Consider the following 27,102-nt stretch of genomic DNA (forward strand, 5'->3'; position numbering starts at 1 on the left):
TTTTATTACATTAATAGTAAATAATGTTCAATTATTCTCTATTAGTGTAATAAAAATACAGTTAGCTGGACTATTGCCCATCCTGGCAGCTGAGGTAAGTAAAAAAAGTTTTTAAATGCATGTTGTGTGTGTGCTTGAGGGTGAGTGTGTTTGCGTGAGAGAGAATGTGTATAAATGTGAATGTGTGCAGTCGCCGCTTGCTAAACTGGTGGGGCGGTGTGTGGCGGGGGGACGACGACGGCAAAGCAAAGAAAAAATGTGAATAAAAAAATCAACTTACCTGACTACCCACCGCCCTGCATCACAGGTCTTCGGGCTGCACTGAAGGCACAGGCTCCCAGCCTGCCCTGCGGCCAATCTTAAAGCAGCAGCATGAGAACAGCGTTTGGATTGGCCTAAGCGCCCTGGCTTGTGCTCCAAGGCAGACTTGGAGCTTGGACCTGCTGACTCCAACCCGGCAACACAGTGTCAGGGTGGAGAGAGCTCAGTGTGCATGTGTGTTTGGCTGTCCTGAGTCACTGAGGGGAGTACACACAACTCTCCCTCTGTCCCCCCTCAGGGCCCACCCCTTTAAAAATAAAACAATAATATTAATTATTTTATTTTTTTAAGTTTTGCAGCTGCTGCTGCTGGGGGGGCTCCTACCCCATAGTCGAGGAGCTGAATGTGTGTATGTGTAAGCATGTGTGTGTGTGTGTGTGTGTGTCTGAAAGTGAAGGTCAAAAAGCATGTGATGTCACTTCCGCTATCCCCGGTATTTTAGTGAATTTACATTTATGTCTAAGGTTTGTATCGCTCTTGCATCATGTTGCATGGTGCAAGAGCAACGCAAAACCTAGAGCAATGATAACCAGGTCATAAATATGGTCCTTGGTTCTTAGATCTGTTGTTACAAATGGATTACGTTTAAGTATATCACTGTCTACTGGAAACAGAAAATGGTTTGTAACGTTTATTTTCGATTGCAACTAGGTAGATGGTTACACTTATTTATTTGATATGTTTCTCATCGGTGCTCTTGCCTCTTGAATGTGCTAGTGATGCGAACTGTCACAACCTCCTATTTTATTAGCATGTCACTAGGTAACTACCATCCGCAAAGGAGCTCGTAAAAAATGGTTTGCCACAGTATTGTTCAAGAACAATAAAATCTGAAGCCTTTGTTTACTTATTGGGTGGTGTCGAGAACCACCCTGGAAGGGTCCACGAACATAGCACACAATAAAATGAATAAAAAATAAATTACGGGGAGCAAGACAATAAACAGAGGACGGAGTCTGCAATAAATTATCCCTTGCGATAATCTGATTGGGTGGGTACAACCTTCTGACGCCCAATCAGCACGGGGGCCGGCTCCCAGCTTGATTATAAACCAGCGCCCGGGGTCCGACACCGCAAACGGGACACGCATCACGCTCTGACCGGCCTTTCATCGCTGACGAATTCTAACAGTCTCGCTCCACCGAGGCAAAAATGTCGCACCAAGGCCACCACCACCAAGGCCCCCACCACCACCAAGGCAGCCATTGCCAGGACCCGTGCGACAAGCAGCACCAGCCCTGCCATGACCGTAAGTTGCGCCTCAGTGTTGCTATTATGTCCTACTGTTTTGCGTGCATTTGTGTAGTGCTCGGTGTTCTCTTAGTGTGCCATCTGCTGTCCTGTTGGCGCTGGTAAAAATTACATTTGTTTCATAAAAAAATATCCCAGGGCTTTTACGATGGCTTGACCTACTCTTCAGTAATATCTATTATGCCCTACTATTATGGAGAGTCTGAACTCTCTATGGCCGTTCCAATTACGTGTATCAAAAATAACGAAGGGAACCTGATGTTGTGTCACGCTTCCTGCCACAACCCCGCAGAACCTGCCAGCGCTGTGAATGGTCACACAATTACTATCTACACATGGCATTTAATATGTGCACATATTTACGTGAAAAAACCTAGTAGGAAAATAAAAATATATTTTTTAGCTTAGAAGTTTCCTGTCTACAATGACAATTGGTGCTGTGTAGCTCTGTATACAGCGAGGGAGGGGGAGGCGGCGGGGGTATCTAATAGGTAACCCTGCTGGTGATATACACGATGCAGTAGAAATCGCAGAATAAATTTAATAATTTTGTTATATAAAGCGTTTTACACAATGTGAATCGTGTCGACGTGCCGTTCTGGTACTTGTGAGGCGAAAAGCGTCGGTGTTTGAGGCGATACGGGACCAGGTAGTTTTAGGGGACGTTTTAGGGAATACAGATATGTGCAAGTTTTTTTTTTTTTTAATGTCTTTACCTGCATATAAGCACGCGTGTTAGCAGAATGATCATACCTCATGGGTTGGAAAAGGGATTGCTAAATGTGAATATTGTATTTGATCCGAGAGTTGCGCAGATCGGAAATGCAGCAACGCGTGCATCTTTAATCGACCCAGTGTCTTTCTTGGTGCAACATTATAGTGTTGATGTAAACAAAAATCCAGCCCCTCTGGGGTTGAGGGCACTGTGTTTCTTTAGCACTGCGCCATTTTTCGTATTTAGTCGCCATTAACTTCCTAGTGGCATTCTTGCTGGGCTGCAGGTCTGCGGTGAATGATTTAATGCGGCAGTCCCAGAAATTGTTTAAGCAGCAACGATCTGCCTATTACTTGGAGGCATTTATAGCAGCATGACATAGCAGTAACTTACAAAACCCATGCACTCAATGTGCTGTAGGGATATTCTCATAAGATACACTATTTTGTACACTTCCATACGGCCTCATTATTGTGTGTTCATCATCATATTGTGTGAATAGATGCATTGTTTTATGTGAACGGACTTTTCTCTGGGTAAGGATAATGTTTAGCATATAAAAGCACTGAGTGTTAAGGTTATGAAGTGATCTGCCAGGATCAGTCAATTTGTCGGCGTTAGGGAGTGAAAATTGAGCCAGTGTCTCCTTTTTCATCAAGAGTTTGGCCATAAGCCCACATTTCCTCATCTAAGTCCAGATGTATTACTAGCATTTCGTGTTCAACGTATACGACATGTTAAAACCACACAGGAACTCTCCTAAACGCCATATAATTAAGGCACTGTTCACAACTAACAACCAGTAAAGCCTTGTGACAGTATCATGTGATGACAAAAAGTAACATCAATAGATGTTTTCTCTTCAGACTCAAAAGACTCCTTGTTTTCATAGCCCTGTTCCTCCAGACGTTTAATATTGAGGAGATGGAACTTTAAAATAAAGCCAAGATTGAAACTGAACTTACAGATTTGCAAAAGCATCAGCTACAGTACAGCAGCACAATAATGTTTTAGTGACCACACAACAGTAAATCAAATCCTACGGCTAAGGGAACTGTGGCCCAGGAGGCTAAAGTATTTTGTTCAGCCCAGTCAATGGAATGAAGTTAGGATTCAAACCCAAACCGTCAGATGTCAGAGATTGCGTTTGAACTAGTAGGACCAGTGCTTTAAATGGGCCTGTACTCTCCGGTACTGAGTACCAGCACTTTTTTATTTTGAGAGGGAGAGTACCGGCTTATCTCAAGAAAAACGTAATACTTTTAATTGGAGAGTACCTGCACTTCTCAGAAACAAGCAGGTACTCTATTACAGAGTACCTGCACTTCTATTTTTCCATTTAAAGCACTGAGTAGGACCCACTGTGTCACATACATAGGGGCATATTTACATTTTCTTGCGTCCACCCCTACCATCACCATTGTAGCGCCGTGTTTACAATATGGTGCACTGTGGCGTGCTTTAGCACAATATCATCACAATTTTTACACTATTGTGGTGCATTGGTCGACTAGTGCCCAAAATTATGGCCCTAGTCCAGCAATGCCTGGGAAGGCCCATTGGAAGCAATGGGAGCATCACATTAACAGCTGCCTTAGATAGGCATTAAAAATGGCGTGAAGATTGGCGCAGTGAAATCTCGTAAATTTCAGTGCGCCATTTTTCTGGGCCTCCTAGCTGGGGAACATACCCTTGCTTACATTATGCCTGACACTGGCATAATTTGGCGCAAGAGGTTACAAAGTAACGCAGTGCTTGCATTGCACCACTTTGTAAATCTGGCAATCAAAAAGGCATCCTTGACGACATCATAGCATTAAAAAATGGCGCTAGGGAAACGCAAGGAGGCTCTAGGGGCTTGTAAATATGCACCATAGCTCACAAATCTGAGAATACTATTTCCATGTGTAGTGATTGGGAAAATAATTAAGTATGTCATAAAGAATCTACAGATTTATTATTGAAATTTAAGATACAAAGAAAGAACCCTTCATGCTTGTGTTTTGCTTGCTCGCCAAAACACTTTTAAGATGGCGTTCCACTTCCCTTTTCATACTATTCTAAAGGAAAAGAGAGGTGCTGATGATGGCCCTTCAGCTCAGATCTTGTAACTATCATTTTCTTCAGCATATCCATGCTCAGTGGAACCAAGTGCTTCCTTCGAGTTAGCTAAGCCGACGTCCTCGCGAGGCCCGGGGCAAAAACGTAATGCAAGGTCCCATGGACACATTCCAAATTTGCCAGGTGCCATAATTCATAGTGGTGGCTCCTGACATTTAAAAGTGGTGGGGCTAAAAGTTTGGGTTGAGTGATCTGTGGCGAGTGAGCGTAGCGAGTGTGTCCGATTGTCGTAAGGGGAGCTTGGAGGGGTTCTCCCTGCGAGAAATTTTGTAAAAGATAAGGGGTAAATGGTGTATTTTAAAGAAAATTTGAGAAGGCAAGAAGGTTAATAAAGAAATTGTGAAAGTGTAGTTATGATTACATCAATAAGGAGAATAAACCTTGCACTGAGACCGCCTCTGGAGCCAACATGCACTGAAATGGAATTTACATGCCTTGGAACTCTATCACCTTGCCTCCTTGGTGCTAATTTAATAACAACGCAGTTCGTGTTTTATGTCTACTGTCTCAAATCAGCGCTAGTTTTCCTTTGAAAGAGCCTCTTCTATCATGGAAAGTGGATTTCTCTGGAGGAAATGGCATATAAAACACAGCTCTATGGTGCATAGATCATGACACACTGAGCGGTCCTTATTGAAGCTCACAGTAGGACAAACCCCTTTCCTATATTCTTTGCCCCAAAGCAGCAAGCTGATCCAACCAACACAAAGATCACGTCACTGGAAACAATGATTACTGTATCCAGCTGTGCAGCGCAGATGAGTGCAGTTGATGGATTAGAGGATTTTATGGACATTGGGAGGCTGAAGGTGGGCTGAGCGGACTCACACAAATTCAAACCTGTGACCCTGGGGCCAAGCACAGATACCTGCAGCGGGTGCACGCATTACTTCGCAGAGTCATCAGCCCCACGGGAAGTAGAAGGAAGAAAAAAGGGTGACTGGAGGAAGGATGGATCGAGGAAGAAGAGAGAGAAGCAGCAGACACGGAGAGGGCTACTGACAGCAGACAGTTGTGCAGAGGTAGGTGAGACAGAAGGGAGGAGAGATGAGAAGAGGAGAGATGAAAAAGGCGCTTTAGTGTTAGGAAGCAAGAAAAGGAATAGCTATTAGCCAGTGTGGGAATGACGGAGCACAAGAGAGGTTAGAGGGGGAAGGTATAGCAACTATTGAGAGCGAGGAGTGGCTGCCCTGGCATGGGAGGGGTAGTTTTAATCATAATTCACCGCATACCACCCAGCTTCGCTGGTATTCTTTTAGTCCATGTGTGTTGAACAGCGCCGCGTGCCACCTCATGACCACTTCACAGCACTTAATTTCTATTACTTTTGCTCAGGGTATTTATGGCGCGCACATCTTAAAAGCATAGCGATATCAAAACCAGCAGCTTCTAAGCGCTGTAAGAGATCTGCGCAAGACTTTGAAAAGAGGAACAGAGGAGTGAAAAACGGTAGAAAGATGTTCAAGACTCAACAGCAGTGCCAACCATTTCTAAAAATGCATGCCTTCGAATCCTTCTTTTCTCGTGGTGCTTGTAACACCTCTCTGAACTGTCCTGTGTATTTCTCTCCCTCTGCTCCATCTTGTACCTTTCACCCTGCTGCCCCGCCCCTCGCACCTCTTTTGTTCCATGTCTCCCTGTCCCTGCTATGCTGTCTCTCACCCATTCTCATATATATGGTCAGTGCTTTAAATGGAAAAAAATAAGTGCTGGTACTTAACTGACCTGCGGACTAGGATGGGGCTAGGAGTAGGGCTAAAGGGTGGGGCAGGATATAGGGCCAGATGTAGGTATATATGATTTTGCGACTCGGAAATTGCGAGTCGGTGCGACTTGCAATTTGCGAGTTGCAAAATCATATGCAGAATGGTGTCCATGACCCAATCTGCGAATGGCAATTGGGTCACAAAGACCCACCTCATTAACATTAATGAGGTGGGTCGCAGTTTGCGACCCCCTTGCGATTCCCTGCACTCACAGGGATGGTGGCCTGCTGGAGACAGCAGACCTCCATGTCTGTGACTGCTTTTTTAATACAGCAGTTTTTTTTTGTATTGCAGCCCATTTTCCTTAAAGGAAAACGAGTTGCAATACAAAAGAAAAAATGAAGCCATTTGGTTTCATTTTTTCAGAGTAGGCATCCATTGGACCACTGCCTGCTCTGAAAAAATATTTTTGGCGACATTCACAAAGGGGAAGGGGTCCCGTGGGGACCCCTTCCCTTTTGCGAATGAGTTAGCACCCACTTGACATGGGTGCTAACAGCGAATTGCTTTGCGACCGCGTTTGCGGTCACAAAGCAATTCTGCATCGCGGTGTGAATCGCAAATAGGAAGGGAACACCCCTTCCTATTTGCGAGTCGCATTCCCATTTTGCGATGCCCGCAGTTTGCGCCATACAAAATGGTTGCTACATCTGGCCCATCGTGTGCACATTTAATGGGATCGAAATTTTCTTGGTGTGAAAATGTGCATGATGACACAGAAACGATTTTTTGTATTTCTAGAGTATTATGTTTTTGCCGTTACATTACAGTACATTTATTATATTCACATATGTGTGTCGATTACCTCTGCACGCAGCACATAAAAGACACTTTGTATATCTTTATTATGCAAAGTAATCAACAGTGTGAGAATACTATGTTCTATACTGTGGATGTATCTATATATCATTTATATTTCCCACACTACTGCAGTGTGATTGACTTCACAGGACCTGACTGGACTCAGTGCCATCAGTCACATTGTGGTGCAGTCCCCTTCCAAACTCCCATTCAGCTCTGAATTAATACAAATGAGGGGCTGGTGCAGCAGCACAAGATGCACCTCTCACAGACTTGTCAGCAGCTCTTTAACAGCACCTGTGCTACTGTACATAACCATTTCACTGGCTTGCCTTGGTGCCTCATGCATACCAGTACTCTCCTCGACAAAGGACAAGTTCCGGTACTCAAGGACAGAAATGTAGAAGTTCCGGCCCGCAGTACTGGTGAGTACCAGCCCATTTAAAACACTGTATATGGTACTCTGCACCATTCCAACATAAGAAATGAGCACATTGAAGCAGCTGCCTCCAGGGAGCATAAGGTACGTCAATCAGCTCCCTCTAGCACACAAAAGCACATTGAAGCTGCCTACAGGGAGGAACGTGGAGTAAGCACCATGCAATCACACAAGGCCTCCACATAGAGAGTTAGGGTATGCATCTCCTGGGCCAAACTTGGCGGTGGCGGCAGCTTCAAATCCCACCCACAGAGCTCAATTCCCAACCCCTCGAGTCTCCAGCTGCTCTCACGGCACACCACCAGCAGTGGGAGAGCCCCTGGCTCCTTGCTCCGCTCCTCTGCTCAGCCTCCTGTCCCGAGGTATGGGGGCACTCGCTCCCCTGGGGTAGCTGGGGGGCAGGATATACACAGCCACTGCCAGTCACAGTTTAGAGTGCCCATAATGGCACTCAGTAAATTCAGATGTGTAACTTTGCAAACAGTATGTTTTATGAGCATAAAAATATTGAGGCATCGTCCGTACTGGCTCACGCAGTCACAGCAAAGAACCATTGTCATGACATACTGCCTCCTGTGTACACCTCACGTCGCTCAGGCCCGGTCCCAACCCCATGACTCCAGCAGAGTGAGGATTGGCAGGGTCAATGGCTGTCAATGTTCATTAGGAGCCTTTGGCTCCCCCGGGCTCTTACATTGCAGAGCCTTGTGAGGGTTCAAGTGCGCATGCCAGGCAGGTCGAAGCAAGGCAGCTGTCCAAACTGACATGCACACTTCACCCCAAAGAGGTCCGGCACCTGCCAATCAACAAGCTGGCTCAGAGCAGAGGTCCCCTGCCTCAGAACTTCTTTGCCCAGCTCAGCCACACACTGCAGCAAAAAAAAAATTGAATCAACAGTATTTAGGGTAGAGTAAGGGTGGCATAAAAAGAAGAGTCTCAATTTATTGTTCCATTAAAAGCAATGCATGGAATCTGTGTGAAAACCAAGACTGCAGTAATACAGAATTCACTACTGAGGAAACCTACACGGACAAACCATTTATAAAGAACACCTGCTTTAGAATTTTGTATAAGAAAAAAGAAACAGTTATGATATTTAAATAAATTGGTATGTCCAGCAGCAACCCGAACTCTAATCATAACTATCTTCACCACATAAGTACAATTTCAGTTATTCATGGTCTGTGGTGAATCACAGCAGTTTCCTGATTCGCATTTGGTAGTGCTTAATTTTTGTCAGTATTTACAGTACTTGGCATCAGAACTTAATTCTTAAAACCAGACATGTTAATCCAGGTCACCTCATCAATAGCTAGTTTGCCAAATAAATATACCTTAAAAAACAATAACACTGGCATGTCAAGGCCATTCTTACAACTCTGGGTGAACTGGAATGGCTACTGGAAAACGTCATTGTTAGGTGGTGGATAGAAGGCAGTGTTCGTACTCACAAATGGTAGCACTGCAGGGACAGTGCAATGTGCAGTGGTCTCCCGAGAAATAACTTGGGCCCTGGCACTTTTTTACACATTAAGGGGCATATTTATACTCTGTTTGCACTGAATAAGTGTAATTTATTAAAACTCTAATTCAGTGCAAAACTAACTCCATATTTATACTTTGGTGCTTGACCCGTCTAGCGCCAAATTTATGGAGTTAAAGTCATTTTTTGGAAGTGGAAACATACCTTGCCTTAGTGAGATGCAAGGTAGGCATTCCCGTGCAAAATATGACTCTATGGCCTTAACGCCATATTTATACTCCCGTGCAAAAATGGTGCACGGGAGTCAGGAGGGGTAAAAAAAATGGTGCAAAGCTTGCTGTGCCCCATGTTTTAATGCCTGGGTCAGGGCAGGCATTAGGGGACCTGTGGGCCTATTTCCATGGTGGAAAAGCATGGAATAAGCCCACAGGTGCCCTCCCCAAACCCCAGGGACACCCCCACCCACACCAGAGGGACAGCGGAGGATGGGAACCCCATCTCAGGTAAGTACAGGTAAGTTCAGATAAGTATTTTATTCTATTTTTTAAAGTGCCATTGGGGCCCTGAAAATGGGCACCCCTACATGGCACTGGGTGCATTGGACATGCCCAGGGGACCCTGGTCTCCTGTGCTCCCCATTGGGGTGGTGGGCATGACTCCTATCTTTTCTAAGACAGGAGTCGTGGTATAGATGGTTTTACGTCAGAAAATGACTCTAGGCAGGTTAGAGTCATTTTTTTTACTCTAACCTGCCCAACGTCATTTTTTGGTGCAAAAACCCCTTCTTCTATATGGCCAGCCCAACCCGACTAAAGTCATTTTTTTTTGCCGCTAGCCTACACTTTGCACTGGCTAGCACCATTCCATAAATATGGTGCCCGCTGGTGCACCGAAATGATGCAAGCCGGTGCTAAACTTTTTGGTGCAAAACTGAGTTGGTGCATCCTTGCACCAAAAAGTATAAATCAGGGCCTAAGTACTGCATGCATGAAAATCCTGAAAATTCAATGAAACTTTTTAATTTCTGTGAAATCCACAGTAGAATACATTTCTTCCTTGGGGAGACTTTCTGCCACATTTCGCCAGTATTTCTCACCCACCACTACCTGTATTTCTTAAGATAAAGCAATTTCTAACTCTAATTCTTAGCCTATATTTACCCCCATTCTAACCCTATTGCAAATGTTATCCAGGTCACTGATACCAAAAAATCTAAGTTTACAAATCTAATTATCTGTAACAATTATTAACTAAAATAAAAATGTTCACTCTCATTAGTTTTATTTTGATCCTTATTTTGAATTTTCTTATTTTAATTTTGTTTGCACAATCTCATTTTGATATTCTAACAAAGGGCCAATGTACGAAAATGCAATTTTGCATTTCTTAAATAGCAACTTCATAGAAATCGTTATTTAAGAAGTGCAAAATGCAATGTACTAAGATACCCATTTCCTAATAGTGATTCCTACATAGTAGGAATCGCTATTGGGAAACCGCTACTAAGAAATCCCATAGCATTTTAGTTAATGGGCTGGTTTTGCATTTCCTAAAAGGCGCTTTCTTTTGGGGAAATCGGTATTCAGGAAATGCAAAACCAAGGATGGCAATGGGCAAAAAGCCCCTCTTGATGCACCCCAAAAATAGGGGTGCACCTGTAGAGCACACATTTGCCCAAGGGGCATGTGTGTGCTCTATTGCAATTTAAAATCACTTTGCAGTGCTTTTTTGAAATAGCACTTGGTTACCATCGACTCCAAGTCGATGGTAACTGCATCTCATAAATGCCGATGTTGCATTTAGGAAATGCATGGTACATCAGAATAGGAATCGCAAAAAGGAAAATCCTATTTGTGATTTCCTATTCTGGGAATTGCAAATTGCGACTTCTACCGGGGAGAAATCAAAAGGACTTTATACATAAGAAAAGCCCAATTTGCATTTCTTAACGGCCTGAAATAGTGATTCTGACCATTAAGAAGTACAAAAAGGCTACGTACATTTGGCCCACAGTTACCATGGGAAAAGGACAAGGTGAAACCTAAAATATCTTCTTTCTGCCCATTACTATGAGACTCCTGCTTAAAAGATGCTTTATTTCTTCATTTCTATAAAACCTCTTCTAACGAATCAGCTAAGTTGTTTGGATGATCTCCTGTGTTGTGTTCTCTTGCCTGTGATTTTAGAGAAGACACCATTTCTTCCTGTCTTTATAATGCTGGCATTACAGATGTTATTTACAGGGAGACAGCTTAGAATGAGATATCTTATCCCACTACCACACTGTTTTAAAAAGGCGCTCAATGCTTTATTGTTGAGGATTGTGAAGCTGACATTGTGATGTGACTAAGAAATGAATAATGTAACAAGAGATGTATTGCAAAGTTTTGATCTTATTTTTCAGCATGCAAACAGGGGCACGACCACTGTCATGACCACGGCCACAAGAATGACAAACCAGGTATGGACTGTGAAGAAATTGTAACCCAGTAATGATCCCTGCGCAGCTTATGCAATCTCTGTCTAATGGGTTTCCCCACTATATCATTTTTACAATGGAAAGGGAATCCCAACCTGCTGTATTGCATGTAAGACACTGTTTCACACTGTTTCAGAGTAGCTGATTCAACCAATGACTTTAGCAAGTGGTGTGTTGCCAACAAGAAGGCTACATACTCCTGGGAAACTCAAGTCTTATATATGCAAGTGAGAATCACAAATTGTGAGGCCTGGCTAAGCTGTCCCTCCCATGGAGATGAATCTCAAACCAGCTGAAGAAGGCCAGGTCCAGTTCTGCTCAGAGTTCACCTCTTCTCAGAGATTAGTTGTTCCATTAGCAACTCCTGATGAGGCACAATAAGGCTTCCTGCCTAAGCTTGTCTGCCGGAACTTCCTGCTTCTTAGGACACAGGCGCTATGCCAGGTATTGCCTGATAGTTTGCCAGCTGCTGTGCTCATTTAGAGCTACATTGAAAGATTTTTAGGCTGCCAAACTACTGGCGTCCTGGAGGCACAAACACCACCAGTTCTGCAGTGGAGGTTCGCTGCCCATAGTGTTCCTCTGATATGGGCAGCGATCTTTCAGTGAAAAGGCAGTGCTGGCCATGCCACCATTCCATGACAACATGGTTAACATTTTTTTGCATGGCATGCACCAACATGAACAAGCGCTGACAAAGATAAGAGGTCTTGTCATTTGCTGTAAGCCTTTTGAATTTGACAGTGCTTGTTTTATTTTGACTTCTGCAAAACTTAATTGTTGGCAAACCTCCCAAGCCCTTGGCAAGCCAAAAATACATTGACTAAAAGCACATATATATTTTTGCGTCTCAGAAAGCACACATTCTCATAGAAGTCCCCACATCTGAAGGAAACGACTTTTTGTTTTAATGTGCACTTGCGAAAAGGCAGAATGCCATCACTCACAGTGATGAAATTAGCTATTAACAGACGTGGGCTGTCCCAATTTGTGCTGTAGTGGACGGAACAAAATCAAAAATGGCCCAATAAAAACCCAGTGGAGAAAGAGTGCTGACTGAAAGCTCCTAAAATGAAGCATATCATACGTATAATTTTGGTAAAATCAAAAGCTCTTGGATAACGCTAGTCATAAGAATCTGCGTCTGAGGCCTTCCTATATTAGTCTGTCTTTTAATCCTCTCTAGCTGCCGGACTTGAAGTGGATGAAGTGCTGGCAAAGGGTTTCCGAAGGCAGAGTCAGCTGAGCTCTTCCCTTGGAAACTAACAGTGGTGGCCACTTGTCAACAGGGGTGGCGGGTCGGGGGTATTAAAAAAAAAAACGTTTTTAAAAATGTACCTTTCAGGTTGGGAGAGATGGCTCCATCTCTCCTTCCTCCTCAGACTCTAGGAAACACACAGGCTTCCAGACTCCCCTCCAATCACGACGCTGCTGTCACCTGCATGACAGCAGCGTGGTGATTGGTCTGAGCACCCTGCTTCGGCACTCAGAGAGGGCCCGTGCACCTTCTCCTCCCGGCAGCCGGATGGAGAAATGCAAAGTGCGCATGACTGTTTGGACAGCCCAACATGGCTGACCAAAGTGTCATGTGCACTTATGTGCACATTGTCCTCCTCTAGACCAGCCCGCCCCACCCTAACCCTGCTACCGAGGAAAAGTAAAATGATAATAATATGTTATTATCATTTTATTTTTCCCTTTCGTCCATTGCATAAAACAATAGGGCGACGCTTCTTCCTTAGCGGAGGAGCCGCGGCTGGAAACAAAGTGGTTCCCTATCTATATATAGGGCACGCAAGTCCCGGAAACTGACATTCGAGGCATCTGGTAATATTCGGCTGATTCCTTGATAATGCCAACCTCTAAATGATGCCCTTAATTTATAGGATAGCAAAAAAAGATTAATTGAGCACAGGATTATCATGTGTTTATTTCAGTGAGAGTTTTTGATGTTTTAATTATTTCACATGCCTCCTTCTAAAAAGTGCTGCGAAATGGAAATAGTGTGATATTTCATTTTTATAAAAAAGCACACACACTTCCTCATCTGTGGAAAAAAGTCACACTAATGAAGAGATGTCCTTTGGTAAAATTACAAAGCGCTTCCGTATTCTGAGGGTCTGCATTTTAAAGAAACATATAGCAAAATTGACCGAAGAAAAACAAAGGTTGGTCCCTCACAAAGTGTATGTTACAGCTACTCATAGAAACCACTCTTCTAATAGTCAGGAGGACTCTTAAGTGTGATTTACCCCATTTCACGAATAACACCATTTGCGCCTTAGTTTTGGTGAACGCCCTTTTAAATACAAATACACATAAAACACCGCCATTACATAAACCCTACATGCAGATGTTCGGTGTAATGTGTTATTTCTGCTTTTGTTGAGGGAGGGAGGGGGCACCATGACCCGCTCAAAGCTTCTTCGCTTGTCAGTCCTGACCTCTCCGTACACTCAACAATTCTATAAACATATAACACTTTTCGGATCTACATATATACTATAGATGTTATGATGAGTTATTTGGAAGAGATGCTTTATCACGCTTTCCACCTGTCTTTATACCTAGAATTCATTATTGTATATATTCATTTTTCCTTGCTCTCCTGAATAGATTCTAAAATGCGCCAGAGGCATGTCCTGGCTGGCTCGCATGACATGCTTTTGAATTACGCAGTATTTGGGGAGATGCCATATTCTCAGACAGTCACAACAATATTATTCAAAATGCCTTTTGACTTGAAGTGCACTTTGTTCTCTGTGTAACCTCCCAACACTCTCCTACCTAAACCACTGAAGTAGTAGAGTTGATAGGGCATGCGTTTGCTTGAATGCTCGTCTTTTCTTAATAAAAATTGTGCCGACTATATTAGGACAAGCAAGTGTTTTAATATATCATGACATATGATAGACAGCATGACCAATGGTTTTTAGGAAATTACAAAAACATAGTTTGCAAAATACATTGTGGGCCAGATTTCTCAATAGTTCACACAACACAACAAGACAACTTGCTACATTGTGCTGTGTGAAAGGGAGAGGGCAGGAATGAACCATACTAACCAATATGTGGCACATTCTTGCTCTCTGTCTGTGCTTGCGCATAATCTGATGCTTAGTGCCCACACAGGCACCCTTGTGCCATGATGCAAGGGTACCGTGGTTGCTGGCAGGATTGTTTGTGTGCAGGAAGGGACACACTTAGAAAGAGAAACGAAGATATTTCTCCTTGTTGCGCCTCGCCTTGAAGGAGTAGCATTTTGACACATTCTCAGGTTTACCAGTGTTGGTAAATCTGGGAATGCACCAAAGTCCATTGGTGGAAGCATATAACACCCACGCTCCACCACTGCAAAACTTTGCAAGGACAGAGTAATGCAGGGCACCTTCTTGTGGCTTTGCATTGCTTGGTAAATCTAATTTAGGTATTACATTGTCCATGCGACACAGGGGCAACACAATCTTAAGATATAGCTGACCCTAAATGCTTGTAAAATTATGCTTATTCTGCAAAATATATTTCACTGGTATCTAACATAACAATTCTCACCAAGCCCATACTTCACATAGATAAGTGATGTCAGATATCAGCAGGAGAGAGGTTCAGGTGGAAATCGTATTTCGAGAACCAGTCTCCAACACGTAAAAAAATCACAAGATACTTCACATGATGTGAAATTCCACAAATTTGCACAGTTTGCATCATGCAAAGTTAGTGATGTACATGCGATTACACCAACATAATTTGCACAGGCCTCTGTATCACCAACTAAACATCACCCGTTGTTGGGTAGAAGTGTGTTTCTCTCTCACTAGTAGATGAATCAATGCTAGGTCCAGTGGCGGCTGACATGTAAGGAGAGTGGTGGGGCAGGCAAATGGGGAGTAGTAAAATAAATAAAAGAAAAAGCCACTTACCTTCCTGGCTTGCCGAACGATGTCCTGCTCACTCTGGTGTTCCAGTCTTCTCACCCCTAACCAATCCTGGAGCTGCTCTCATGCTGTTCATCAGCATGAGAGAAGCACTAGGATTGGAGAGGGTGGCCTCTCTCAGCACTCTTAAAAGCACTGGAGGCCTGTGTTTGAGAGGTTTAAAATGTGCATGTCTAGCTGGTAATCGCAAGACGGCCAGCCAAAGGGACATGCACACTTTAAAAATAAGTGCACAGCTCCCCGCTGCCACTCAGGAGCAATTGCCATGTCCTGTCCTGACACTCCGTTCGGGACGGGTTGATGAAAAATAAAATAGTAATAAATAAACCTTATTACTATTTTATTTTTCATCTCTGGGGCTTTTCTGGGGCATTTCTTTAGCTGGGCCATGCTTCTATGCTATAATGGAGAAGCTGTTCCTGGCTAGGTATGAATCCATTCGGGTGATTCCATTTTCAGAGTATGTAGAATATCCAGACATCTGTGTAAATCTGTGTATAACGTGTAAGTGGATGCAGACTAAAGTTCTCTTTCCCTTCTTTTACCCATAGATCCATGTCATCCTTGCCCTCCTCATCAACACGACCATGGGAAATGCACTCATGGTGGTGGTGGGTGTAAGAAGTGATGCTCTCCACACTGGAATGCCACCAGAAATATGCACACCTGCTCGCGTGTGCTACTATAGGTGCCTGAGAATGAATAGGTTGATACCTGAAATTGAAACTAATTCATGCTGCTGTTTTCCTGAAGGACAAAAATCATACTCAAGCCTTCTATGGCCCCTCATTATTCTTTGCTGAGCAATTCCCATTGCAAAAAATGATTTTGCTGTTTCTAACATATTAAACGTACTGATGAAATTCATGTGTGGCTAAAAAAAATTAATATAGGTATTATCAGTCGTGGCTCGCAGCTCTTAAAAGGGGCAGGGTGGGTGGGGCGTGACTTGGAGGGGTAGGAGGGACAGGGGAAGATGGGAGCTGGGGGATACATTAAATTATTTTATTTTTAAATAAAAACTTATCCTAACTCTCTGGCTCCTCCATCGCAGGCTGCAGGCACAGCCTCCCAATCTGCCCTGCCCCAATCCTGACACTGCTCAAAGCTGCATCAGGATTGGCAGGGAGAACCCAGCCAGGGTGCTCACAAGAAGACTGGGAGCCTGTGCAAGCTCTCTCCAGCCCGGCAACTGAGACCGCCTACTGCGCATGTGTGTTTGGCCAGGTCAAGACAGCCGCCCAAACACAAATATGTTCTAATGGAGAGCGCTGAGCACTCTCCCTCAATGCACGCACCCCTGTGACCCCCCCCCCCCCTTTCAGAACAAAAGGATAATAAACATAGTTTATTATCCTTTCATTCTGAAAGGTTTGCTGCATCTGCTGCATCTACTGCTGCACCCATATGGATGAGCCGCCCGTGGGTAATATATGATGCAAATCACCTGTTGCATGGTTTTCTCTTTACAACATAGTCTTGATCGATTATCTTGCTTAACCTCATCTTTCTATTGGCTAAGGGAAGGATTTAAATGGGGAAAAAAGATGTGTGAGCACTCACCAACCTGAGTGGAGGGATGGGGCAAGGAGGTAAGGGTTGTGGCTAAAGTGGGTTCAAATGTCAAAATGTAGGCTGTCATTCCGAGTGTTCTGGTAATCCTCCTGGGAGTTCTTTGGTGGAGTTACTGATGCCAAGAGTATTTGTAACTCCAGGGGCGTAGTTACTGGTGGATTATATACGGGAGTCTAGGAGCCCCATTAGAAATAAGGAATTACTGAGGACATGGCAATTCTAGGTCTGATTCTCCTTCCCCCTCAACCCCTGAGTAATTTCTACTGTCTCCCTAAAGTTCATCCTGGGTGAAACTAAACTAATCCTGCTTTTTAAAAAATGTTTATATTCCCCCTCCTATTCTTCCAGTCTCACCGTTCCCAGAATCTCACATCTCTGCGTGGTAGTTCCTCCTATCTTCTGCAAAAGGATTGCCCTGTGCAGAATGTTCCCATTCTTCTGCTTAGCACCTTTCCCCAATGCAGAATCCCCCCTTTTCTAAATAGCCCTGTGCTAGGCATTTGTAGCTCACCCAGTCTTGTCTTTGTTTGCATTCTGGTACATGCAGCCATGCGAAAAACAAAACTACAAGCACCAGAATGCAAAGTGGAATCCGGTTATCATGGACCGTCAGTTCACAGAGGGTTGTGCATTCCTCCTTCTTCCCCTCCATAGATCAAAGGCTGAAATTCCCAGCTGGGTTGTCCCATGTCAGGCATGGTGAGGTGCTCACCCTGGCCGCATTTTTTCATTTGTTTTATGATACCTACGGAGCTGCATTTATTACAGATAAGCAATACCACATGTTCCAGGGAATTTGGGACTTAGATCCTGATTTATATTTCAGCATGCAGGCGATTCCGTCACAAACGTGACGTATATGCCGTTCACCATATTACACGTGCATATTATCCTATGACACTCGTAATACAGCTGACACTATATCCGTCACGTTTGTGACAGAATATCCTGTCCTCCGAAATATAAATGAAGCCCTAAATGAGCACTGAACCTCCCTCGCTGCCTATAATTCATAACTGAGACATCCACAGAGTTCATGTTACACTTATCCTGATTGTATTCATACACTGATCTCCAAGTACTGAGACATCAAGAATTCCCGCAATGCAACTCTACCCTGAGCTGCAGTTATGCATTTGCAAAGAACTAGAGCAGTCACAGTGAATCTTTACATTAGTATCACAGTACTGAGACATGTACAACACTATTAAAATACTCCCGTATGTTGACTTAAACCAAGCGCTGATGTATCTTAGTACTGGGCCTCTGCAGAAATCTTACAAAGTACCCATTTTCTGGCTTACAGTGTTTTTGGGGTCCATTCAGTGCTTGATTTGTCGTGATGTTTCCCAATGCTTGGCACCAGCACTTGTTTCCTAACATGGCACATATTTATGACAGCCCACCACATGGTGGCACTGACAGACTGTTTTTATAAGAGGACTCGAACAGAGTGTTTTACAACCCAATATAACATTAAAATTAATAACAAACCATGCCCAGGCTATTCTTGTAGCTTTGGGTCACTTGGTATAGTCCAAAATTGTGACATTTGTAGTAATATAATAGTTAGTAGGTGGCATTGATACTGGTACTTGGCAGCATAGGCATTGCCTGTATGTGATACAAGCTGCAGGGGCCTCCTGAGAAACAAATTGGGCCCTGGTACTTTTTAAAACATATTTAGCACCGGATCACTCTATTCAGACATTTACTGTTCTCTTTAAAAATTGTTTAGTGCAATGCATTTCAATGAGGGAATAAAGGCAAGCCCATCTTTCTGATACAATGGTTCATGAAGTTACATCTCAACCTGCACAAAGATTTGAACACCAGGAGCAACATTACAGCTAGTTCCTCAGGGGCACAATGGGCATGTGCGCCCACTTTGTGCTCTCCCCAAGGCACTTTGTTGTTACAGAAGGGCATGCAGAAGCTTGTGCGACTCCTTGTGTAAGACTGATATTGTTGGCGCACATGTAGCGCCAGGTCTATCTGAAGACGACGTACCTTCACTTGCATGGGGGCATGGCCCCATGCAAATGAGGGCATCTTTTTGCCCTTGCCCCCCTAGATGCATGGACGTGGGTGTAAAGTCAAAGAAGCTGTAAGGAGGCACACTGAAAGTGTGCCACAAAAAAGTGTTGCAGTGTCAGTGTGCCCCCTGGTGGCAGCCCTCTGGAGTGAGGAAAGGGGGTCTCATGGACTCCCAGACACCATTTGGGAGGGTGCAGTTACTTACTTCACCCGCATGCAAGAGGATCTCTAATCCCTCTTTAAAGTGCAGGCAGGTTGCTGCCTGCACTGTTAAACACGGAGCAGGCAGCAACAGTAGCTGTTCCATATTGACCTTCAGCACAACGCAATCTCAGTAATATTTAAAGGTGCACAATGGCACAAACAGGAAAAGTGCGTCCTTCCTGTAATAAGGACCCAGAAGAGTTGATGCAACATTTTTATCTTTTCAATTGTGCTAAACTTATAGTAATAATAGCACCTGCATATAATTACTTTAAGGCAAAGAACTTAGGGCCTGGTTTAGAGTTTGGCAGAGGGCTTACTCCGTCACAACAGTGACGGATATCCCGTCCACCGAAATATAAATCCCATAGTATGTAATGGGATTTATATTTCAGCTGACAGGGTAAAACAAGCATTATCAGCTGTGATTTAAGATGAGCTGTTATATTGTATCAGGAAGTTGCGTATATGCCCACACAATCTCAGACCAGTGGATTACAGGTTCCAACCCTGATTAAATAGGTCAGGATGTTGATCATCTGTTGCAGATAGTTGTCAATAACACATAACTGTGTCTGGCAACTCGGTGGGCCAATGCATCAAATCCAGGAATCTGAGTTGACCTCGTTCAAACCCAGTGGGCCACTCAGCCTTTTGCATTTCGTCTTTTCTGATAAAATGAGTATCTTTGAGTTGATTAACGCTGAACATCTATTATTTATATGCAGTGCAAGAGATTGATCAGAAGACATTGAGCGCTTCTACAAATATGCTTGTTATGATATGTAACATGAAGGGCACAATTTCTAATGCCATTAGATTCCTTTTTGGTTTAGAGAATCTGATCAAAAAATTTGCAACTTGAAGGATTTATGTTCGGGTCCCACTAAGCAGACATGTTAGGGAACCCTTCAGGTTGCACTTACATACACAATAGGATAAGAGAGGGACGTGCCAGCTGACAATACGTTTGAGTCTTAAGTGGGGTAGGGGTCTGTGTGTGCGTGTGTGTATTACACATATGTATTACATGTGCCTATCACACAAAAATAGCTCAAGTTGTTATAGTACCTACTAGATTTCATTACCCATTCAAATCACCATAGATTCCAATTCCCAAAGGGTAGCTTATGATGAATATGCCACATCAACTTGTAAACTGCAGGAAACAAGTTCTAGTTCAGGAAGATAGCCTAAAACGCTTACGTTGCTAAAATGATCCACACATATCCCGCAGAATACAGGTTTGCCAGCCATAGTGGCAAAAATGAAGCACAAATGTGGGAGAGGCAGTGAGAAACTTGCTACCAACAAGGGACTGCAGCTACTCCACACTTTAGGTAGTACTGTTGAAATACCAGGCATTGCTTGACCTTTCAAAGGGCTCCTTGCTTGAACTGAGGTACAAATGGCAAGCAGGTTTAGGCTAACCCATCAAGGACAAAGAACGTGTAGAGGCTGCTAGGTGCTAGCTGCTAGGTGCTAATCCCAGAGTGTCTAGAAATGCCCATATCAAATGCATCTCATTTAGTTTTCTACATGGGACTTATATCAACCCTGGGAAGATTGCTATATCCCTGGTGTGATGTGGCTAGTGCAGTGTTTCATTATGTGCTTTGGGACAACTTTGGAATTGAGATGGATTGAAGGGAGGTGCTTCAAGTTGTGAATAGAGAAACAGACAATTTGAAATAACCCCTCGAGGTTTGCATAAAGGGACTCTATCCTGGACCCAAAAATAGGAAAGCCACAAGTAGGTTTGCTGACTTTGCCTTAACATTGGTTAAGAGGAAGATAGAGCTAAGCTGCAAAGCAATTGGGGGTCGAGGTGTGTCCAAATTTAGACAAACAGGAATCAGCCACAAGGAAATGGCTTGAAACTGAGAATTTCCTACTACATATAGAAACTAAACGAGGTATGAGGAAACCTGACCTGGACTAACCATAAAATGCAATACTTAACAACTTTGTTCAGGCCGACCTGACCGGGGTTGCATAACTTACATACAGAATAGATACCAACAATGCTGTGAGAAAGACTAGAGTAAAGTTAAACAAGAGTAGTGCCAAAGGGAGCAACTGTAGTGACAGCAGAAGGAAGGACCAGGTAATTCTCAGTGAAGTGACTAGGTTCCTGTCCCCTAAAGAGATTGAGATATCCCCAGTAGGAAAGCAATTCTGCGACCTGAACACCCACATTCATCATTAGAATAGGTATTTACTTGCCATAAACACTTGCTCTGTAACATAATTTGGATATGTATGTGTTAGAAATTGGATTTTGGGTTGGCAGAGGTATTCACGCAGGAATCACAGTCCTAGTCAGGGTAAGTCAGATACACACCTTAAATTAACCTGTGCTCACCCTCTGGTAGCTTGGCATTGAGCAGCCAGATTACTTAAGAGGCAAGGTGTAAAGTAACACCAGGTTAGAAAATTAAAGATTAATTTTCCAAATAAAACAAGACAAAAAAGACAAAAATCCTTTAAATAGAAGTCAATATATGAATTTTCAAAGATTAAATATCAAAATAGCACTTAGAAGCAAATAGCACTGAAGCAGTTAATTGGTCATTCAGGACAGGGACAAAGTCAAGACTTCAGGCCACTTGAGATGGAGCGCTGGCTGGCTTCAAGACCCACGCAAGGCCCGCTGAGCAACTATACCTTAATCCTTGTTGCAGCAAAAGATGCATTAATGAGCCCCACACAGTTGGGGTGTTGCACCAGATTTTTCCATTCAACTGCGGTGATGCATCGGTTCCATTGAGCGAGATGCTGTTTCTGAGTGCAGCAGTTCTGAATGTGATGCGCTAAGTTAATCCACACTGGAGGGGGCAATGTATTATTCTCCACGCATTATTGGCGATGCGTTCGTTCTGAAGTGGTGGTTTTGGGGATGATGCAACGGTACTGAGTTTGATACGACGGTCCAGTCCCTGCAATCGTTCTGAATTGGTAGTGTCAGAGGTCCAGTACTTATACCCAGATGGGCCTTTGTAGTAGGAAGCCTTCAAATAGATGTCTTGGAAGTGCACAAGACCCTACATTTCCTGCCCTGCTTCCCGAGTCACTATGTAGGGGTGTGGAATCCTTTGTGTGGGAACAGGACACAGCCCTTTTGGATGTAAGTGTCAACTTCTCTCTTCCATCTTGCTCAGGGACATGTGGATGGCCACTCAGTTACACCTATCCTTCCTTTGTCTAGAGGTAATGCAGGAAACCAGCTTTCACTCATCCCAGAAGTGTATTCTAGAGACTGTCAGACGACATCAAATGGTTTAGGTAAGAAAGTGCCAACTTTCTAAAAGTGGTATTTTCACCACAATCTGTGTTTTTAAATTCTGGTACTAGAGACACCAACTTTGCCCCCCCCTTCCCAATTATAAATTGCTCTTATAAAATGTAATAAGGCAATCCCAATGTAATCCTAGTGGAGAGATAGACTCCTAACCGGACTTTTTTTGCCACATAAATTGAAAATGAAAAGTAAAACAGTTTCACATAAGTGAACGATTCAAAGCACCACTGCATGGGTGTGAAAGAAACACACAAAAGGAAAAAGAAGAGGGCTTGCAGTCAAACGTATTGGCAAAAGTGCAGTTAGCCATGTAACAGGGCCGATGGCCAAGGCTGTAACCAAACCTCTCCAAGGAGGGACAAACGTTAAGCATTTACCAATGATAACAAAGGATTTTGAAAGGGCAAGCCCATGAACGATCAATAGTGATGGGCATGGTTAAAAGTCCAAATAGATAACAACATGTCGAAAATAGCACTTCCCGCTGCTATACTCCATCTAAAAACTAAAAAGGTGCAAAGGTTAAGCTACTGCATAGAGTTTAAAATTTAAGCAGTAGAATTATGTCTTTAAGAGAATGATTTACCTCATTATGATAGCAGAAAAAGCCGAGGCGAGCCCTCCAGCGTGGTGTCTCCATAAACAAGCTCCGCACGACTTGCCAAATGTGTTTGGTGCCTTTTAAAAAAGAGTTCCACAACTCTAACACATGGCCCAGAAATAAACCACAAGAACTGCAAGAAATAAACAAAGTACTCCCAATATCATGTGGAGTGCTCCAGTGAAGATAAACAGTATATCAGTGATACCACCTTTGAAAATAATAATCGTGTGTTAGAAATGGGGTCTCTAGTTGGCAGCTGTATACACCCTTGTCCAAGTAGGGACCACAATCCTAGTCAGGGTAAGTCACACACAATCTAAATTATCCTGTGCCCACCCTCTGGTAGCTAGGCTCTGAGCAGTCAGGCTTAACTTAGAAGGCAATGCATAAAGCATTTGGGCAACAAATCATACAGTAACACAGTGAAAACACTACAAAAATACACCACACAGGATTTAAAATATAGTTGAAATTTATCTGATTACAATAAGGTCAAAATTATAAAGATTCAGTAAGCAAAAGTTGAAATATCACTTTTGCAAGTTTAAAAAGAATCTTAAATCTTAAAAATCAACAGTTGTCTCTTGATTACACAAAGTACTTGGTTTGAGTCAAAAATAACATGCACGGACACTGCAGAGGAGGACATACGTGGAAAAATATGGTGTGCATCGGATTTCCTGACGTGGCACAGACAATGCATTGCTTCTTTCCACACTGCAAGGGGCTTGCATGATTTTTCAGCGTGCTGTCTTGGTTCCTCACTGCGATGCGGGGATCTTTTTGATGCCCAGGGATGATGGAAATCCTGTTCACGCTGGAAGAAGTAACAGGTGTTGCTTCAATCTGCGAGGGTGATGTACCGAATTTTCTGCCCCAAGGCAGGCGTTGCATCGAATTTCTACTCGGGAAGTCGGGCTGCATTGTTCCAGTTTGGCTGTGCGGCGATTTCTCAGTCACAAGGCAGGCTGTGCGTCATTTCCAGCAGGCTGTGCATATATTTTTAGCGCACAAGGAGTTTCCTGAAGAGATGAAGTCTTTTTGGCCCCATGACTTCAGAAAACAGGAGGCAAGCTCAATCCAAGCCCTGGGAGAGCACTTTTCAGCAAAGACAGAGGGCAGCAGGGCAGCAGTGCAACAGTCCTTCTCAGCGACGCAGTCCAGATGAGTCCTTTGGGCAGCCAGGAAGTTCCTCTTGACAGGCTGCAGGTTCAGGTCTAGAAGTGCCTGAGTTGGTGGGGTTGGGGGCCCAGTTTATATACCCAAAAATGCCTTTGAAGTGGGGGAGACTTCAAAGAGTGGTTTTGAATTGCACAATATCCTCTTTCAGTACAGGTTTGTCTGCCAGGGTCCCAGTAGGGGGTTTGGCAATCCATTGTGTGAGGACAGGCCACTAGCCTTTGAAATGTAAGTGTGAAGCCCTCCACCCTTCCAGCCCAGGAAGACCCATTCAGTATGCAGATGAGTGCAGGTGTGACTGAGTGTCCTGTAATTGTGGTTATCTGGGTGAAATGCATAAGGAAGCTGTCAACGAGCTCAGCACAGATATTGAGCGGAGTCAAGCTGTAAGGCACACATGGTTTTTAGGTGCAGAGAAATGCTCACTTTGTAAAAGTGTAATTTCTAAAATAGTAATATAAACATCAAACTCCCCAATAAGCAGGATTTTCTATTACCATTCTGGGCATGCTAAATATGACCTGGTTACCCCATGAAAGGAGCACAGTAGTGAAAAACTACCAGTTCATATAAAACACACATGTACATGTCCTGCCTTTTACCTACAAAGCACCCTGCCCTATGGGTTACCTAGAGTCAGAGGATTAACCATTAAATCAAACTTCAACAGGAGCAGATGCCTTTTACCCAACTCCCTCCAACAGATGCGTGCTCAGACTTTACTAATTATCTGAAACCTGCATCCGCTAGGGGAAAGGGGAATGGGAACAGAGTAAGAGAGACCACCTCCAGATCCAGTTCCAGCCTGTGTTTCCCACTCGGGGATAGGATATTTAGTGTCTTCTTCTGTGACCTGCAACTTTCTTCTCATCAGGATTTATTTAAAGGAAGGGCCTGCAGTCAGGTGATAAGAGCACGGATAAGTACATTCCTACTGCACATTCAACTGTTCAGCCATTCACATTCACCCAATTCTATTGTTCTCCTAACCTGGATCTTTTGAGAGACTAGCCTCTCTCTTTAAGAGCATCCAGCAGCGATCCTCTGCCAGGGGCGCAGACAAACAGCTTTGCTATCATCCATGGTACAGCACAACTATGCATATTGCCTGTTTTGAGAGTGAAAGATGTTCCTGGCCACCCTATGCTTTCCTTTCTAAGTGTATTGGTATGAGAGGGAAACAATTCTTGTCTTCTATTCTCCCAGTCTGCGCATGCTTCTTTCATCATTCCACACCACACCCTCCGCCACCGTTATGCCAAGATCTGCCACACTGCCACTGTTGCAAATGTAATGTGGTAGCGGGATGGTGAGGTGCTGCCTGGTAGTGTGTGTTCATCTATTTGCAGGGATGAGCTAGAGAGGCAGTCACCAAGAGACATCTGTAGGGCACCTTTATTAAATCCACCTAGAATACTCTGACAACACCAACTCCGCCTCACTCCTCGAAAGCATGAGCATCACCGGCCTCTTTCATCTGGTCACCACACCCGCGCACTGCACAGGACACACACTAGACCCCACTTTTTCCTTAAGCGACAGAGCCAAGTTCTCCCACACCTCCGAAGTAACATGGACCAACCACAACATCATCTACTTCACCATTGAGGGACTGCCTGGAGCCCCAACAGGACCCCATCCCTCTCCGACCACAACTGGAGCAAAGTGACTGATACTCCCTGAATCGCCACTCTCAAAGAAGCCGACACCTTCAAACGCCCCATGCAAAACTTTTCCAAATGGATCTCCAAAGCTGCCGTCACCATCACCCTGCCGACGAGAACCACCTGCAGCAAGGCCACCAAGCAAGCTAAGTTATTCACCCCAGAACCACTGACCCTCAAACGTCACTGCAGGGAACTAGAAAGACACTGGAGCTCCAATAAGAACACCACCAACCTCGATTCCTTCAGGGCCGCCCTCAAAAGAAACCACTACTGACTCAGAGACACAAAGAAAGAAGCACTGACCACCCACATTGAGACAAGCACCCACCACACCAGAGAACTCTTCAGCATTGCCAGAGAATTCTACTGCCCCTGTTCCACACAGAGCACGATCCACCCTTCCCAAGCCCTCTGCAACACACTATTGGACTACTTTTGCCACAAGATCCTTGACATCTACAGAAACTTTGACCCTCAACCCACCAACCTCAACCACCCCTGCACCCTGTCCCACCACGTCCCCCCAGTAGGATCACTGAATAGATGAAGCTTTCTCCCAAATACACCATCTCCATCATGGCCTCCATCCACTTTACATACCCCGCAGACCACTGTCTGCACCGCTTCTACAAACTAGGAGGAGAAACAATAAAAGCCTCCCTCACATAATGTCTCCATCTCCACAGCCACCATCCCTGGCACCTGGAAGTACGCCAGGGTCAAGCCCCTCCTGAAGAAACCTTCAGCCAACCCCACATAGCTCAAAAACTACTGCCCCATCTTGCTCCTCCCATTGCCAGCCAAAGTCTCAGAAAAGGCCATCAACTGCCAGCTCACGGACTACCTCGAACACAACAACATGCTTGATCTATCCCAATCTGGCTTCCAGCCCAATCACAGCACAGAAACTGCCTTGATCGCAGTTACAGGCAATATCAGACACCTCCTTGACCTAGGGCAACAGCAACCCTCATCCTCCTCAACTTATCAGCAACCTTCCACACCGTCTCACGCCAGATTCTCATCACCAGACTCCACAACATTGACATCCAAGGCAACTCACACAACTGGATCTCCTGTTTCCTCTCTGGCTGAACACAGAGGATCCTCATCCCTCCATTCATCTCCGTGCCCAAAGACATCATCTGTCCCCCAGGGCTCCTCCCTCAACCCCAACCTCTTCAATATCTACATGACTCCACTGGCAGACATCATATGCACCCG

The 27,102-nt window shown here is 44.1% G+C and overlaps 1 long non-coding RNA gene across 1 annotated transcript; it reads left to right on the forward strand.

Annotated features, from left to right (window-relative positions):
* Positions 1-1,374: 1,374 nt before the first annotated feature.
* Positions 1,375-16,178, forward strand: LOC138302132 (uncharacterized). The gene is made up of 3 exons (XR_011205297.1): positions 1,375-1,570; positions 11,302-11,358; positions 15,863-16,178. It is a non-coding gene; the product is annotated as an uncharacterized lncRNA (long non-coding RNA).
* Positions 16,179-27,102: the final 10,924 nt, after the last annotated feature.

This window comes from Pleurodeles waltl, chromosome 6 (assembly GCF_031143425.1).
Source record: "Pleurodeles waltl isolate 20211129_DDA chromosome 6, aPleWal1.hap1.20221129, whole genome shotgun sequence".
NCBI classification, from domain to species: domain Eukaryota; kingdom Metazoa; phylum Chordata; class Amphibia; order Caudata; family Salamandridae; genus Pleurodeles; species Pleurodeles waltl.